This window comes from Ranitomeya variabilis, chromosome 5 (genome assembly GCF_051348905.1).
Source record: "Ranitomeya variabilis isolate aRanVar5 chromosome 5, aRanVar5.hap1, whole genome shotgun sequence".
Lineage (NCBI taxonomy): Eukaryota > Metazoa > Chordata > Amphibia > Anura > Dendrobatidae > Ranitomeya > Ranitomeya variabilis.
In genome coordinates this window covers 188,831,712-188,846,858 of record NC_135236.1, presented here as the reverse complement: position 1 = coordinate 188,846,858, position 15,147 = coordinate 188,831,712, and the positions used below count along the sequence as shown (strand labels likewise).

The following is a 15,147-nucleotide window of genomic DNA, read 5'->3' as shown; positions in this document are numbered from 1 at the left end:
TAAGCCAGCATGAGCGGACATGGGGTGAAAAGAATGGAGACAAAATAAAAAAAAATTAAAAACATAAAATGCTAAGTTGTATGACAGTTATTGAGCACAAGATATAGTTTTATGATACGAAATATACTTATTTACAAAAAAAAAATTCCAAGACTATTTAAGATTTGAATATAAGAAATGAATAGATGAAGTTTCCTTACTTTGTCCATTGCTAGAGAGGTGTCATGGCCCAGGCAGTTCCTCATTCCCTCAATGAGTACTCCAGCTATGTACTTTAAGCGCACTCCTGTCTGTACAAGTACTAACACAGAACATCACACGCCTTCCCAGCCTTGTCTGAATATGAGCACCTCAAGGTCTGATGAATACGAAGCCTGTGCACAGGGGAGTGGAAGGAGATCCTCCCACTTGGTGATCTGAGGGTCCTCCAAGTTTGTGTCTGCCTGGCTCACCTCTGCAGCATGCTCTCACCTCAGTGCCCTGGTGTGCTCTGTTCCAGCATGCTCTCAGAGTCACAGGGCAGTCCCCTCACAGCTGGCTTGAAGAGGGCATGACACTCATCTTTCACAGAGATTTGATCAAAAGGAATCACAGAGGCTTGAGGCACTCCTGATGCAGTCTAAGGAGATTCTACCTCAGTTCTGGCAGCCTAAGTAATGCATTAAATCAATGCTGCTGACCTAAGGCCACTTACCATTTTTTTTCCCCTGAAAACAGAACTATCTGTGTATAAACCACCAGGCTTATTTCAGATTGGAATTACTTGTTCGAACCAGTGACCTAACCCACCTAAACTAGCTCCCCAAACTGAAATTTCTTCAACAGTCTTGTTAAAGCTTATAATAAGATACAGAAAAGAACCCGGATTTTCAGTAGTGCTAAGATTTGTAAATGATACAAAGAATCTGATTACAATATTTGCAATTTTTCTATCAGAGCAGTAATGTTTTTGTGTTAAAGTTACAACTGAATCGTACATGTCCGTCTAATATTCCTGCACCAGTCAAATCCAATTATTGCAAGCCTAAAGACGCTTAAAAAGACATAGGTGTTCTAAAAATACTAACAGTATACAATTGGTTAAGGTTTTACAAGTTATCCTGTGACTTTACCCATATGACATTTCAATAGTCTATTAACTCACCTGTCACCAGAGCACCCATGAAATGTAAAGCATGCACAGCTGGGTATAAAGTAAGAAAACCGCACTACATAGTGTACTTAGGAGTCTAACATGAATCAGGTATGTAATAAATAAGAGCATACAAATACATTTTATACAGAATTAACTTCATTCTTTTCCCTACAAGATTTATTTAATTATTACATACACAAGCTGTACTGTCCAGATGGAATTTTGACAGTGTTAGAATTTTCATTATTTAGACTCTGTGCACCAAGACAATGCATCTGAAACAAAGTCATCAAGAGGAGATTAAAGTGTAGACCTACAAAGTTAATTAAAGGTATTTTTTACAAAAAATTGCATTAACCATTTCAGAATAAAATACATTTTAAGGTGTCCCTCCATCTCTATAAGCTTAAAAGTAATTGACAAGTGACTGATAAACCATTTTGTAGTCCAGTTGGGGGCTTTTACCTTTTATTTCATGACACATTGAGAAGATCAAGGCCTCAATTCACAATAGCTAGGTAATTCTAGAGGAAAAAGCTTTCAAAAGTCTGCAAAATTTGGCTCAAACCAAGGATGAGCTAAAATGTTGCTACTTTTAGCATCCTCATATCATTTTCACCCAGCTCAAAAATCGTAATTAACAGCAGCATTTCTTATACTACAAATGTTGCTTCATTCCCAACCTGTCAAATTCTCCCAATTTATTAAGAAGCATATGCCTCTTAAAGGGACTCTGTCACCTGAATTTGGCGGACTATGTAAATGCCCTGTGTCCGGTCCGATGGGCGGTGTTTCCTCTTCTTTCTTTCACCCCTTCCTTTCCCGCTGGCCGCAATATTTTCTTGAATTTCAGTAGGTTTCCTCCGTAGTTCACGCGTGCGCAATGCAATCTTGCCTTGCGCACGCGCAGTATGCTTTGCCCAACTGCGGGCAAAGCCGAAAAGCATTAGTGCGCATGCGCCGCCGCACTATGTCCCGGAACACAGCGAAATACTTCCGGGACATAGTGCGCCGGCGCATGCGCACTAATGCTTTTCGGCTTTGCCCACAGTTGGGCAAAGCATACTGCGTGTGCGCAAGGCAAGATTGCATTGCGCACGCATGAACTACAGAGGAAACCTACTGAAATTCAAGAAAATATTGCGGCCAGCGGGAAAGGAAGGGGTGAATGAAAGAAGAGGAAACACCGCCCATCGGACCGGACACAAGGCATTTACATAGCCCGCCAAATTCAGATGACAGAGTCCCTTTAATGAATCAGGAGTGTGACTCCAGCAGGCCCCCTCACCAAGACTGGTGTGAAAAATGCCGGTTTTGATGAACGGAGCCCAAGGATCTCGAGTGGATTCCAAGGGCTTGATTCATGAAACCTTTTATGCCAGACTTCTCGCATAAAAAGCTTTGGAAAACCACAAAATGTTGGCGTAATGCAAGGCTACATGGAAATTTTGTGACATTTAACGTTCTCAGGCCACTTTCTCCCAGCTCTGACAAAGTCAGTGGGGTAAGGACAGGGGCATGTTAACCCGTTTGTTAAATTCATGACGAGCTGCAGCGTTTCTTACACCCAAAATCTTACCCCAGTTCCAGAGCGGAGTAAGATTTGTAGCAAGGTGAACGCCACTTGTCAGTCCCTCCTAATTCATTAAGAGGCATAGTTTATGTATTAAGCATGTGTTTGCAGCAAGTGCAAACTGTGTGGTAACATTTATAGGATACCTTAATAAATAGCCATGTCAGAATTTAAAGATTAATTCTGAAGTGTATAAAGCTATACATTCTGCCTAAATTTAAGATCCATCTACACGAACCGACTGTAAATGTTTAAACGTTAGGGTACCGTCACACAGTACCATTTTCATCGCTACGACGGCACGATCCGTGACGTCGCAGCATCGTATGATTATCGCTCCAGCGTCATAGACTGCGGTCACACTTTGCAATCACGGCGCTGGAGCGATGCCGAAGTCCCCGGGTAACCAGGGTAAACATCGGGTTACTAAGCGCAGGGCCGCGCTTAGTAACCCGATGTTTACCCTGGTTACCAGCGTAAACGTAAAAAAAACAAACAGTACATACTTACATTCCGGTGTCTGTCCCCCGACGCTGTGCTTCTCTGCACTGTGTAAGCACCATAGCCGGAAAGCAGAGCGGTGACGTCACCGCTGTGCTCGCTTTCCGGCTGGCCGGCGCTCACAGTGCAGAGAAGCTGAGACGCCGGAGGACAGACACCGGAATGTGTGTATGTACTGTTTGGTTTTTTTACGTTTACGCTGGTAACCAGGGTAAACATCGGGTTACTAAGCGCGGCCCTGCGCTTAGTTACCCGATGTTTACCCTGGTTACAAGCAAACACATCGCTGGATCGGTGTCACACACAACGATCCAGCGATGTCAGCGGGTGATCAAGCGACGAAAGAAAGTTCCAAACGATCTGCTACGACGTACGATTCTCAGCAGGGTCCCTGATCGCTGCTGCGTGTCAGACACTGCGATATCGTAACGATATCGCTAGAACGTCACGAATCGTACTGTCGTAGCGATGAAAATGGCACTGTGTGACGGTACCCTTAGTCGTCACTTAATTACCTGTGTACACAGGCAGCCTGCACTTAGTGATGAACGCAGTTTGAGCTATAATAGATAGGCTGCCATTGTTGCCATCTCGGCAGCACGAGTCTTGTTTACACAGGAGAAAGTGCTACCGAGAACGATGATTTTTTGTGCAGCAAAAAAGATCATGTCACCTGACAAACAACATTTTCTGCTTTCATCACCATGTGATTAGGCTGTTTAGGCTGCAATGGGATTATAAAACAAGTGTTTCTAGGAATGCTCATTCATGATAATCTTGAAATGTAAATGGACCCTTAGTCCACTGCTTTCATAGGACAGTCTTAGAACCAATTGATAATTAGCAAAATACTGCAAAGGCAACCCAATAGCTTTCTTTACATAAGGAAGGTGTGTTTAAAAAAAATAATAAAATAACCTATTGAACACCCCTCGTATGTTCTCTACCCCAGCATGTTCTGTCAGTGTTAGAGAACAGAGATTTATCTGTGTATATTGAGACATGTTTGAACATTCAGCAGACACAGTAGAAGTTCAAGCTGATGAAGACACTGGAAACTGCAGGATGGCAAGTGCAGTACAGTGTCTACAAATAAAGTGAGCTTTTTGGAGTTTTGTTCTGTGATTAAATTCCTTTTTCTTTCAAAGAAGCAAAAGAAGCCTAAAGAAATCCATGAAAGCATCATTGCTATACAGTGAAGGAAATAATTATTTGATCCCTTGCTGATTTTGTAAGTTTGCCCACTGACAACGACATGAACAGTCTATAATTTTAAGGGTAAGTTAATTTTAATATTGAGAAATAGAATATCAAAATGAAAATCCAGGAAATGTATAAATTATATAAATTTATTTGCATTTTGCAGTGAGAAATAAGTATTTGATCCCTCTGGCAAACAAGACTTAATACTTGGTGGCAAAACCCTTGTTGGCAAGCACAGCAGTCAGACGTTTTTTGTAGTTGATGATGAGTTTTGCGCACATGTCAGGAGGAATTTTGGTTCACTCCTCTTTGCAGATCATCTCTAAATTAAGATTTTGAGGCTGTCGCTTGGCAACTCGGAGCTTCAACTCCCTCCATACGTTTTCTAAAGGACTAAGGTCTGGAGACTGGTTAAGCCACTCCATGACCTTAATGTGCTTCTTTGTGAGCCACTCTGTTGTTGCCTTGCCTGTATGTTTTGGGTCATTGTCTTGCTGGAAGACCCAGCCACAACCCATTTTTAATGTCCTGGCGGAGGGAAGGAGGTTGTCACTCAGGATTTTACGGTACATGACTCCATCCATTCTCCCATTGATACGATGAAGTAGTCCTGTGCCCTTAGCAGAGAAACACCCCCAAAACAATGTTTCCACCTCCATGCTTGACAGTGGGGACGGTGTTCTTTGGGTCATAGGCAGCATTTCTCTTCCTCCAAACACGGCGAGTTGAGTTAATGCCAAAGACCTCAATTTTTGTCTCATCTGACCACAGCACCTTCTCCCAATCACTCACAGAATCATCCAGGTGTTCATTGGCAAACTAAAGATGGGCCTGCACATGTGCCTTCTTGAGCAGGAGGACCTTGCGGGCACTGCAGGATTTTAACCCTTTACAGCATGATGTGTTATCAATGGTTTTCTTGGAGACTGTGGTCCCAGCTGCCTTGAGATCATTAACAAGTTCCCCCCGTGTAGTTTTAGGCTGATCTCTCACCTTCCTCTTGATCAAGGATACCCCACAAGTTGAGATTTTGCATGGTGCCCAAGATCGATTCAAGTCATTTTGTATTTCTTCCATTTTCTTACAATTGCACCAACAGATGTCTTCTTCTCACCCAGCATCTTACGTATGGTTTTGTAGCCTATTCCAGCTTTGTGCAGGTGTGTGATCTTGTCCCTGACATCCTTCTAAAGCTTTTTCGTCTTGCCCATGTTGTAGAGGATAGAGTATGACTGATTAAATGAGTCTGTGGACAGTAGTCTTTTATAAAGGTGACTATGTAAGACACCTGTCTTTAATGCAGGTAACGAGTTGATTAGGAGTGTCTAAGGCTACTTTCACACTTCCGTCTTATGGCCTATGTCGCAATGCGTCGTTTTGGATAAAAAAACGCATCCTGCAAAGTTGCCCGCAGGATGCGTTTTTTCTCCATACACTTGCATTAACGAGGCATTGCGACGGATTGCCACACGTCGCATCCATCGTGTGACAGATGTGTCGTGGTTTGGCGGACCGTAGGCACAAAAAAAGTGCCATGTAATTTTTTTTTTGTGCGTCACGTCCGACATTTTCGACCGCGCATGCGCAGACGAAACTCCGCCCCCTCCTCCCCGGACTGCAGAATGGGCAGCAGATGCATTGAAAAACTGCATCCGCTGCCCACGTCTTGCAGTTATTTCACAGCGTCCATCGGTACGTCGGCCCGACGCATTGCGACGGGCCCGTACTGACGGAAATGTGAAAGTAGCCTTACTGGTCTGTAGCAGCTAGAACTCTTAATGGTTGGTAAGGGATCAAATACTTATAGAATCATAGAATGGTAGAGTTGGAAGGGACCTCCTGGGTCATCTGGTCCAACCCCCTGCTCAAAGCAGGATTCACTAAATCATCCCAGACAGATGTCTGTCCAGCCTCTGTTTGAAGACTTCCATGGACTTATTTCTCACTGCAAAATGCAAATAAATTTATATAATTTATACAATGTGATTTTCTGGATTTTATTTTTGATATTCTATCTCTCAATGTTAAAATTAACCTACCCTTAAAATTATAGACTGTTCATGTGTTTGGCAGTGGGCAAACTTACAAAATCAGCAAGGGATCAAATAATTATTTTGTTCACTGTATATGGTGATGATGCATCTTCGTACTGCCAAGTAAAGTTTAAGGCCAAGCAATTTAAATGGGGTAGGAAATCAACTGAAGATGACCCATGTACAGAGCAACCTAATTATATTCAGTGGAAATGTGTTGTAAAGCGGAGGCCATGATTTTGGAAGATTGTCCAGTCAAAGTCTTTGTTATAGCTCATGAATTAAGTATTTCAGTTGTCAAAGTTTCCAATATCATTCATGATGTCATGATGATGTCAAAGGGCAGTTCCCATTGGGTGCCACACATTGATGCCTAAACAAAAAACATGTCGGCAGCAATTTAGCCAAGAAAATTTAGACGTGCTTAGAGAAAATTCAGGAGACTTCTATTATCAAATTATTAAGGGTGATGAAACATGGGTCTACCACCAAGATTCTGGGACCAAACAAGAGTCCATGCAATGGAAGCACAAGTGGTCATCATTTTGTGCCCTGCAGTCATCATGAAAGCTCATGGCAACAGCTTTTGGGATACAGAAGGTGTGTTATCACTAGAAGCCATGCCACACAAGACAAGAAGTACTGGAAACAACTATGCTTCAACCATAAAGGCATTATGTGAGGTTATCAAAAAGAAACGCAGTGGAAAGTTGTTGGAAGGTTTGTTGCTGCATCACAACAATGCACTAGTTCACAAGTTTTGCAAATCACAAGCTGATAACAACGAATGTGGTTTCATTGAGCTTAATCATCTGCCCTACAGTCCAGGCCTAGCTCCCAGAGACTACTTTCTATTTCCAAACCTGATAAAATTTCTGGGTGGGTAAGGATTTCCTGATGATATTTCAGTCAAAGAGGCAGTAACAGGGTTTGTGAAGCAGTAAGAATCTCCTATTTTCAGGGCATCCAATCACTGGAGGCAAAGTTAAATAAGTGTGTTGATGTCAAGGGGGATTACATTGAAAAGTAGCAAGTTCCATTTTCTCAGAAAATTTTGTTTTCATATTCAAGTAGATAAATTATTATCATTCTTTCCTGCTCTAACCCGCTTAGCTCCTGTGCAGGTTGTTTCAGTGTGGTCTTCAGTGGGACAGGAAGTAATGACATCCAGTTCCTTGGTCAGCTGACTGCTGCAGCAAATCACAAGCCTTAGAACGGGAAAGCGTTTATTTCAATATAAACACCTAATCTTCCTCAAACCAGACAGCTTAAAAATAATAGAAAGAAGTAGGGCCACCAGTAACTATTACAAAGTTCATTATCCATCTACTATATAATTGTCCAAGGGTCACTTCCGTCTGTCTGTCTGTCCTTCTGTCTGTCATGGATATTCATTGGTCGCGGCCTCTGTCTGTCATGGAATCCAAGTCGCTGATTGGTCTCGCCAGCTGCCTGTCATGGCTGCCGCGACCAATCAGCGACAGCCACAGTCCGATTAGTCCCTCCCTACTCCCCTGCAGTCAGTGCCTGACGCCCGCTCCATACTCCCCACAGTCACGGCTCACACAGGGTTAATGCCGGCGGTAACAGACCGCGTTATGCAGCGGGTAACTCACTCCGTTACCGCCGCTATTAACCCTGTGTGACCAAGTTTTTACTATTGATGCTGCCTATGCAGCGTCAATAGTAAAAACATCTAATGTTAAAAATAATTTAAAAAAATTAAAAAAATCAGTATATACTCGCCTTCCACCACCTTTCCCGCTCCTCGCGACGCTCCGGTGACCGGTCCATGCAAGCGGCAGGTTCCGGTGGCAAGGATGGTCTGCGAGAAGTACCTGCCATGATGTCACGGTCATGTGACCGTGACGTCATCACAGGTCCTGCGCGCCTGCGCAAGAAGGAGGCGACAGAACTACAAGGGGCCCTCGGAAGGTGAGTATATGTTTATTTTTTTTATTTTTAAACCTGTGACATACGTGACTGGGCAATATACTACGTAGCTGAGCAATATACTACGTGACTGGCCAATATACTACGTGCCTGGGAAATATACTACGTGGCTCTGTGCTGTATACTACGTCGCTGTGCAATATACTACGTAACTGGGCAATATACTACGTGGCTGGGCAATATACTACATCACTGGGCAATATACTACGTAACTGGGCAATATACTACGTGGCTCTGTGCTGTATAATACGTCGCTGTGCAATATACTACGTGGTTGGGCAATATACTACGTAGATGGGCAATATACCATGTGACTGGCCAATATACTATGTGGCTGGGCAATATACTATGTGGCTCTGTGCTGTATACAACGTCACTGTGCAATATACTACGTAACTGGGCAATATACTACGTGGCTGGGCAATATACTACGTCACTGGGCAGTATACTACGTGGCTCTGTGCTGTATAATACGTCGCTGTGCAATATACTACGTGGTTGGGCTATATACTACATAGCTGAGCAATATACTATGTGACTGGCCAATATACTACGTGGCTGTGTACTACGTCGCTGTGCAATATACTACGTGGCTCTGTGCTGTATACTACTTCACTGGGCAATATACTACGTTACTGGGCAATATACTACGTGGCTGGGCAATATACTACGTCACTGGGCAATATACTACGTCACTGGGCAATATACTACGTAACTGGGCAATATACTACGTGGGCTGGGCAATATACTACGTGGGCTGGGCAATATACTACGTGGCTGGGCAATATGCTACGTCGCTGGGCAATATACTACGTGGGCTGGGCAATATACTACGTTGCTGGGCAATATACTACGTGGACATGTATATTCTAGAATACCCGATGCGTTAGAATCGGGCCACCATCTAGTTTTTTATAAATGTGTAGTAAAAGTCAATCAGGTGATGTCCTATGAAGATATGTGCCGATATCTGTTTACATAGTGGTCATATTTATTACGTAAAGAAGCAAACTTTGTGAAGTACATATACTGAAACCTCATCACATGGAGCCTGAAAGGGTTCCACATAAAAATATAAAGCACCTGTGAGAACAATTTAATTTCACAGTACACTGTCCAACATTACAAGAAATGTGCTCTGGAAACCCAACCTTCCTCTGATATCAGATTGTTGCTTAGAAAGCCGAAACGTTGAAAGCGAATCAATTTTCTGTGTCTGGAGGGAGACTGTATCCATTCTTGTATATGAACCAAAGCAGACAGCCAAAATCAACTGGATCAAACTTAAAAGAAAAAAAAAATAATTCATTGCAATATGTACACTATATCTCATAAGATCACCCATTGGGTAGTCTTGTGCATAACAAGAAACAGGTGCATTAAACTGAGTCCGTGGTTCTTATAACTGTAAATAAGGTCAGTAGAAAAAAAGTCTTCCATAAGTAAATATACAATATTTTATATATAATTAAAAAAAAAATTTGCAAGAAGAAAAAAAACACTACTTTTGACCTTGGCTTCACACATCCCACAGCCCCCCATAGCTTCTAAAATGAACATAGCCATGAACTGAAGATGGGCATCAGAGGCGGTAAACAGCCTCTTTTAGGAAAAGTAAACAGAGACAAAAATCTTTACTTTGAGTGAGCAGATAATAGCCCATGAGAGCAGCAGAAAGCCCCACTTAATACCCTTCAGGATAAGGTCATGGCAGGGTTGCATGTCTTGTACACTGGTAGTGCTGCTCTAACATCACAGACAGTCATCCTAGCATTGTGAGCCATTCAAGGGATTTATGGGGCACTTTACTGTGGCTGAAGGCTATGAAAATTGAAGGGTACAAGTGAGAGTCATATTACAACCTAAAGACACGTATACTTGTACCTTTGAAAAGGTGAGCAGAAAGCTTTTAAACATTCCTTCATTTTAAAAAGGACATCATTTCGTCAGCACAGTCATATGGAGGAAGTCACCATGATAAAAAAATATTGCATTCCTTCCCAAGGAGGCAGGGCATTCCAGCCATCAATGTAAATTTACTTCTTGTACATATGATAACCTTTTGCAGTGATATATAGTGGGTTCTCTCAATAGAATATTATTCACTTTTTGGTTTTCAATATCTGTGTTTGCGGTCAGTGAATTGATGCCTGAAAACTTGAACAGATTTACACTTGCACTACTGTCCAGTTTTGTAGGACAGGTTTTCTGCCTCTAAGGCTATGTGCACAAGCTGTGGAATGGTGTGCGGATTTTTCCGCACTGTTTTTGGTAAATCCGCACTGCAGATTTACCACAGATTTACCACAGTTTTTGTGCGGATTCCACCTGCGTTTTTACACCTGCGGATTTCTATTGAGGAGCAGGTGTAAACCGCTGCGGAATCCGCACAAAGAATTCACATGCTGCGGAAAATAAACCGCTGCGTTTCCACGCTTTTTTTCTGCAGCATGTGCACTGCGGATTTTGTTTTCCATAGGTTTACATGGTACTGTACACCTCATGGAAAACTGCTGCCGATCCGCAGCGTCAAATATCCGTGGCAAAATCCGCAACGTGTGCACATAGCCTCAGGGCTTGTGCAGGCGACCATAGTTTCTGTTCAAGCGCGATCCGTCAAAACATCGGCTCACACTTGGACCAATGTTATTCAATGATGCAGTGAACATGTCCGATTTGCCTCTGATAATCTGATGGCGTTTGCCCATTCATGTTTTCCACGGACCCATAGACATCGGACCGCACTAATAAGACATCCGAGTGAATTTGGGTAAGTTTACACTAGGCCCTTTACAGAGTTTTTTTCTGCAACAAAACCTGATCTCGTGGCAGGAAAGAAGCTGCCGAAAAAGGCAGGTTTTCCTTGTTTTTCTTGTAGGTTTTTTTTATGCGTTTTTGTGCATTTTTGCCATGCTAAATTTCTCTCTTGTGCATGCTGATTAAGTTTAGTGTTGAGAAAAAAAGTCCTATGCCATAGAATCAAGTTTTGGCATAAAAAAACGCAGCAAAACATGATACCTGCGTTTTTTGGTGCGTTTTTTCAGCGCTTTTCACCACCCATTCAAGTCAATGAGTGAAAAACGCTGAAAAAAACGCTGAAAGAAGTGACATGCTCTTTGTCCCAAAAAAAAACATGCAAAGCACAATATCACAATATACTGATGACAAAAAAACAATATGTGTGCATGAGATTTCTGAAATCTCATAGGCTTTGCTGGTATGGTAAAAAGCAGCTGAAAATTAGCATAACAAACGCAGCAAAAACACCCAGTGTGAACTTAGCCGAAATGGAGACGCTGGAGAATTTCTCTCTTTTAAAATCTCCACATCCTATAAAATTTGATCATACCACAGAGTGTTTAGCATATTTGCGCAGTTTTACTTGGATGGAGAACATACCATCTTGATAAAGACCATTATTGGTCAAAACGTTGTATGATGGCGGAATAAAGGTTTATTCTAATTTTTCACCTGGACTTGATGCTGTGTTCCTCATTTTACCTTAGAGTTACTATGTCTAATTGGGTCTGTGGACTGGGAGCGTGCATCTCATTTTTCATCTGTTGTGCTGTCAGCTGCTCTTTTTCTTGGAGAACATAGTCGTCTGCACCTGCCCTAAATGTAATTAATTAATGCCCTTTTTTATGCAAGCAGGACTCTTCAGAGAGGTGAGCAATTAATGTATAAAACTAGAAAGTTACAAAAAGTTTTATTGTACAATGATTATGACATATTGCTAGAGCCAAAAATGATACAAGTCTGACAACTAAAGGCCCCGTCTCACTTAGCGATTTACCAACGATCACGACCAGCGATACGACCTGGCCGTGATCGTTGGTAAGTCGCTGTGTGGTCGCTGGGGAGCTGTCACACAGACAGCTCTCTCCAGCGACCAACGATCAGGGGAACGACTTCGGCATCGTTGAAACTGTCTTCAACGATGCCGAAGTCCCCCTGCAGCACCCGGGTAACCAGGGTAAACATCGGGTTACTAAGCGCAGGGCCGCGCTTAGTAACCCGATGTTTACCCTGGTTACCAAAAAAAACAAACAGTACATACTCGCCTTTCGGTGTCCAGGTCCCTTGCCGTCTGCTTCCTGCTCTGACTGACTGAGCCGCCGTACTGTGAGAGCAGAGCGCAGCGGTGACGTCACTGCTGTGCTCTCACTTCTCACTGTACGGCCGGCAGTCAGTCAGAGCAGGAAGCAGACGGCAAGGGACCTGACGGACATCAGAAGGCGAGTATGTATTGTTTTTTTTTTTTTACATTTACGCTGGTAACCAGGGTAAACATCGGGTTACTAAGCGCGGCCCTGCGCTTAGTAACCCGATGTTTACCCTGGTTACCAGTGAAGACATCGCTGGATCGGTGTCACACACACCGATTCAGCAATGTCAGCGGGGCCTCAACGACCAAAAAAAGGTCCAGGCCATTCCGACACGACCAGCGATCTCGCAGCAGGGGCCTGATCGCTGGTACGTGTCACACATAGCGAGATCGCTATGGAGGTCGCTGTTGCGTCACAAAACTTGTGACTCAGCAGCGATCTCGCTAGCGATCTCGCTATGTGAGACGGGGGCTTAAGACTTCCATCGATCAATAAAATTAAGGTGCAGTGGCATTAGAAAAGCATTGTGGATCCTTCACTGTTTTTCCATGTAGAGCAAAGCTCAGCACAAAATTGTGCAGAGAACTTCAATATAGCCCCTTTATGGGTACTTTCACATTCTGTTAGGGCTTCTTTCTGGAGCCCTGAACAATAGAATTTGGGTGGAACCCCTCATGGGGCCACTCCCTTTAATAAGGTACACAAAGTCACTTTGCACTCTCGCCTCCGCTTTGGCAGTGTCCACTTTTTGAGGCAAATAAAAGTGTCGTCGACCATGCTATTGTGTGACTGCCTCAGAAAATACCCTACGGCTGCCTTCAAATACATTTTGGATAGACATTTAAAATTAGCGGTTTTATGAGTTTATCATCTTTATTTCTTTTCTCTCTGCTATAGTCATGTTTTTAACATTACAAATCATTTTTTTCATTATTGAAGTGATTTCAGGCTGTCAATTACAAGTTATTTGAAAAACACAATAAACAACAATAAAAGTAAGTCACGCAAAATTTTGTTTTGTTTTTTTTTACAAATGAAGAAAATAAACAGATTAATTCTATGGGTGAAAAGCAGGACAAAGTGGAATTTTAAAGAAAAAAAAACAAACAGAAAACTGCAGTGTGTATAGTGCATTTTATATTGACTTTTATCCAACAACTGACCTTACCATTTTTCATTTAAAAATACTGGGTGTAAAATCAACCCTATTGGCTCATTTACATGTAACTTTTTCAAGCACAAGTTCTGTTCATGTTTTTCATGGATAAACCTTGTACATATGAACAGCCCCATAGAGCTAAAAGGTACGTGTATTTTTGTGGACCGAGTGGTCTGCACCAAAGTGCAGAGGTATGTTCGATTTTGGGCAGAGTTCAGGATGAAACTGTAAAAGAAAAAAAAAAAAAGGGTTCAATAGCAGTCAGGTTTTTGTCCCTGCATTCTCTGTATCAGCAATGATCCTAGGAGGTCAGCTCAACACTGATCACAATGTTTTTTCAGATTGTGGTCAAGCCTAGTGCAAATGCCGTGGCCAGTTTACATGGAATGGTAAAATGTATCGTAAGCAAATTTTTAATGATTAGACTCCTTTTATTTAGCCTTTGCCCCTTAATTCTTGTATTGTCTGAAAGCGATAAGCTAAGCTAGTTTACACCACTGCCACTGATGTATATGCATCTAATAGATTCAAACAAAACACTACTGGTGAAATTTATCAAGCTTGGAGTTTTTTTCTCCAAACTTGAACCCAAGTCCACATATATCCATTGCATATACAGTTAGGCCCATATTTGGAGAGTGACAAGTTTTGGCATTTAGCAGTTAGCAAAAAATATTCAAGTATAAACATTACATTAAAGTGCAGACTCACGGCTTTAATTTGAGGGTATTCACATCTTATTGGAGCAAGGATTTAGGAATTATAGCTCTTTAATATGTAGATGCCTCTTTTTAAATGGAACCAAAAGTAATTACACAATTATCACAGGTAAGTGTTCACACTAGGCAGAGAGGTCAGGTACCCATCCGATCTGAGATTACCTTGACGTTTGGTGGATGGGCTCACAATTTTTGGCCAAATCTTTTGCTAAGCATCTCATGTGTTTTTTCATAGATTTCACAAGCCATTATGCTATTCACATTTCATGTATCACACATTTCCTTGCTTTAGTACAGTAAAATTGAGTGCAGCCATTGATCTATTTACTATATGTCTTTTTTTGGTTATGCACCAGTTCAGACTAGATTGCTGTTCAGTCAGTTTTCCAATATTTACTATGTACTATTTTTTTCTGACTTGAACGCCCCGCCCTTCACCATGCTGTGATTTTAATTACATCCAAACACAGTTGGTCCGACCTTCCTATAAATGCAGGCTTTACCATATTATTAGCCATAGGTAAGTGTTCACACTAGGCAGAGAGGTCAGGTACCCATCCGATCTGAGATTACCTTGACGTTTGGTGGATGGGCTCACAATTTTTGGCCAAATCTTGTGCTAAGCATCTCATGTGTTTTTTCATAGATTTCACAAGCCATTATGCTATTCACATTTCATGTATCACACATTTCCTTGCTTTAGTACAGTAAAATTGAGTGCAGCCATTGATCTATTTACTATATGTCTTTTTTTGGTTATGC

General features: G+C 42.1%; 1 protein-coding gene across 4 annotated transcripts in view; it reads right to left on the bottom strand.

The window, feature by feature from the left end:
* Positions 1 to 15,147, bottom strand: part of BNC1 (basonuclin zinc finger protein 1) — a 457,822-nt gene that overhangs the window by 26,812 nt on the left and 415,863 nt on the right. Inside the window, exon 1 of one of the 4 annotated variants that reach the window (XM_077263642.1) lies at positions 201 to 456. The exons of the other annotated variants lie outside the window; for them this stretch is intronic. The gene's annotated coding sequence lies outside the window, so the exon portion shown is untranslated. Of the gene's footprint in view, positions 1 to 200; positions 457 to 15,147 lie in introns of those variants that run through there. 4 annotated transcript variants of the gene reach the window in all.